The 3,541-nt window shown below is 41.4% G+C and overlaps 1 long non-coding RNA gene across 1 annotated transcript in view; it reads right to left on the minus strand.

The window, feature by feature from the left end:
• Positions 1 to 227: 227 nt before the first annotated feature.
• The window catches only part of LOC138160043 (uncharacterized), an 84,081-nt gene continuing 80,767 nt past the window's right edge, over positions 228 to 3,541 (minus strand). The window contains exon 3 of the long non-coding RNA XR_011168065.1: positions 228 to 1,298. This is a non-coding gene — a long non-coding RNA (uncharacterized lncRNA). The remainder of the gene's footprint in view (positions 1,299 to 3,541) is intronic.

Here is a 3,541-nt window from a genome sequence, read left to right on the forward strand (position 1 = left end):
TTACAAGCATGGGCAAGTAACATATCCTCTTTGTGCTTCAGTTTCCTTATCTATAAAATAGGGATAATAATCCTTACATTATGTATGTTAAATGTTTGGTAAACTTAAAGGCTTTAAATAGATGTCATGGAAGATGCCCCAAATCTTTATATTTCAAAAGGCTTCTTCAGGAATTGAGAGGAAATTTATACTCAGACTCATGGGGGAAAGGGTACCAACCCCTCCCAGCCCTGGATTTAGTCACTTAGTTGTGTTCATTACTCCTCAGTTGCCTGACTTTTCATTAGTGAAAATAGGGTTTCCAATTCTCACCTCACACTCACCTTGACTTCCGCAGAAGCTGCCATTTATAGAGTTACTTAATTATAGGAAGGGTTGAGAATGAGAGGTTTTAGGATTTCCATTGCAAGGGGGGTAAAGTAAAAAGTTAGCTAAGGGACAAATATGAATCAGGTATAAAATAGGTGAGCTGTTTCTGCCCAGAAAGGGGAATGCTGAACTATAAAGAATCATAGAATGACTAGGACAGAATCCAATAACTTATCACTACTAGTGCCAAAATTTGGAAGGCTAATACTTTATTTGGAACACTATATTTACAAAGCTGTTAATTAGCAGTTTTACACATTACACGACCGTCTTAATTCCATTTCTGGTCACTCTTACCATTGTGCAAAGTCAGCTACTTGTCAGTCTGAGGGATCCTCTTGTTTGAAACCTTACTTAAACCTTGGGTACGTGTGCAATCCAGTCTGCAGAAGGTGGTGGTCTGGAAATACTCTTGCACATGTGCATTTAGACATGAAGGAAAGGCTGAAGTGGCACAAAACCCATCTCCCTATGATACATGTGCCAATCAGTATACTTCTGCTCTTATAGGGAAATTGTTTCCTCCTGTCTATAAAAGCCTTGCACAGTTTGAAGTCCACACAGGCTGCACTCCAACTGCCTGCTGCATTGGTGTGCTAATAAAATATTTTTGCCTCTCTTTTTCCTGAATTTGCTTCATTGACCAGGGTCAGGCCTGAACAAAGATTTATTTAAACAATTTTGGCAGCCACAAATGACTTCCTTCACTCCTATGGCTGTCACTGGGTGAGCCTACTGTCTGATTCCACAGCTGGCACTCTGACCTTTGTCTGATGGCGGGTTGGAGTAGACTCTCTCGGTGGTCAGTCAGCTGTGAAGTGGTTGGAGAATTAAACTGCCCAGACTCAGGAAGGACAAGGAGAAATGTATCCTGAGCCCAAAATTGATTTTTTTCTTCCATTTGTGCATGAAGGTACAGGAGTAGTACCCTGCAAAGGAAAAGGTAGTGGTGAGTAACTGGTCTTGAACTGACATTAGGTCATCAAAAGATATCACTATAGGTACAAGACAGAATAAACCTCCTGCTGACTTCCCTTTAGGCAAACTGTCAAAGGGACAAAGGAAAACTACCAGTTCAACTGGGAATATCTAAAAATTGAGTGGTAAAGTTCAGCAAGGACTAGACTTGGTATGCAGATAATTGCAGAAAACAAATTTGACCAGACAAATACAGGACCTTTGATTATCATCAGCTGTGCATTCTAAAAGCTAGATTTGGGTATCTAAAGCCTAGACAAATGGATTATTGATACTGTTGGGTGGAACTCTCAAGCCAAGACTGCCATTACCATGTCCATCAGAGGCACCAGTTTGCATTACCAGATCTCTGCCATATAATCCAGGTTTTTTAGAACCAAAGACCATGACACTCTTTTTTTTTTGCTTTTTGGAGGGCAATTGGGGTTAAGTGACTTGCCCAAGGTCACATGGCTAGTTTTTGTGTGTGTGTGTGAAGTGAGGCCAGATCCTCCTGATTCCAGGGCCGGTGCTTTACTCCCTGCTCCATCTAGCCACACCATGGCACTCTTAAGAAGCACTTTTGTAGGGCATTGTATTATGGCAGCAATCCACCCTGTTCTTTTAGATAAACCTAGTCAATGTCATTAGGAAAATTAAGACCATTCTAAGGAGCCATGACTCCGTTTGAAAAAATATTGATGAGTAGTTAGATGTCCTTCCCACAAAGGGCGAGAAGGCAAAGGGCCTGTCCTGTGCTGTAAAGTTAGAGGATGAACATAACAGGACCACATAGCCCAGAATAGCTCTCTATTGGAATTACAATAATAAGAGGGACTAGGGAATGTTCAATGATGCAAAAAAAACAACCTTCTCTGGTGCTCTAGAGCAAGAACCATAACAACCGGTGGATTGGGAAAAATTCCATGATACCGTACAGAATTTAGATGACTATTCCAATGCTTTCTACAGGTAGCAGACATTCAGGATTACTTTTATAAATTCTGCCCAGCTGTAGTGGGAAAACTATTAGTGAGATCAGGGAGGATTGTGTCCTATGTGTTTGGTGGGTGGAAGGAGAAGGAACTTAGAAAAGAGAGGGAAAGTAAGGTTAAGGAAGTGAAGATTTTGGCAGCTGCCATGAAGGGAAAGATGTAGGAGTACAGAGGAGAAGGAATAAAGGACTGCAAAGGGAGATTTGGGGGGTGATGCTTTTACTATAAAAAAGGAGGGGGTACTTTAAGAGGAATTGCAGGAAATGCAAGCTGGACAGGGATGTGATGAAACAGCTGCTATGTGGATCACCACCCCCACTGTCATCTTTGTCACCTTGGCCCTGCAAATCACCATGCATTTGCGGATATTGAGGATCAATATTTACAATGAGAGGAAGGAGGTGATTGGGAACTAGGAATATTTGGGAGGACTGTTGAAAGGGATGGCTACTGTGAATGGGACACCCTTTGCTTGGTGGGCATAGAGATGACTTTCTTGGGGCTTAAGTGCTCCCCTAAAGAGTATTAAAAACTGAAAGAGTAATAGGCATATTTGGGAAAAGTGGGATGTGCACTTTAACCCCCCTGCTTAAAGTAACTATGGGACTAATGTGTTTTCATTCCTTTTTGTTAATGCCCAATTTCCCTATCTCCTTGCATGGAAGGGATATGCTATGTAAACTTGAGGACATTATTTGCTGTGATCTGGGAAGGGTTAGGTTAGAATACAAGGCTCATTGGGCAATGTTAAAGGAACTTAAAAGGCTTATGGGACCCTTTAGTGCAGTGATTTACCTCCCATGTTACCAAACTTACCCACAACTTCATGGAGATATGTTGTCTCCAGGCCTCCTGGAATGGGCCTTTCCAGGTCCTACTCACGAGTCATATTTCTATCGCTGTTGCTGAATAGGCAACCTAAATACATCACTCCCATCTAAAACCTGTCATGATTGATATTAGCCTAGCAGAGGAAGCAGCTTCTGATCAACCCCTAGACCCAGTTAAGCTGAAGAAGGACTTTGACACCAATCAGTGGTCCTTTGTTGTTTGTTTAACCTTGATAATTAGGACCTAATCCCTCACCTATGATCTACAATGCACCTGTCTGTCTGTCTGTCTGTCTGTCTATCTATCTGTCTATATCTATCTATCTATCTATCTATCTATCTATCTATCTATCTATCTATCTATCTATCTATCTATCTATCTATCTATCT

Source organism: Petaurus breviceps, unplaced genomic scaffold (assembly GCF_028583685.1).
Source record: "Petaurus breviceps papuanus isolate PSGF00001 unplaced genomic scaffold, PetGlider_PUasm1.0 179, whole genome shotgun sequence".
Classification (NCBI taxonomy): Eukaryota; Metazoa; Chordata; class Mammalia; order Diprotodontia; family Petauridae; genus Petaurus; species Petaurus breviceps.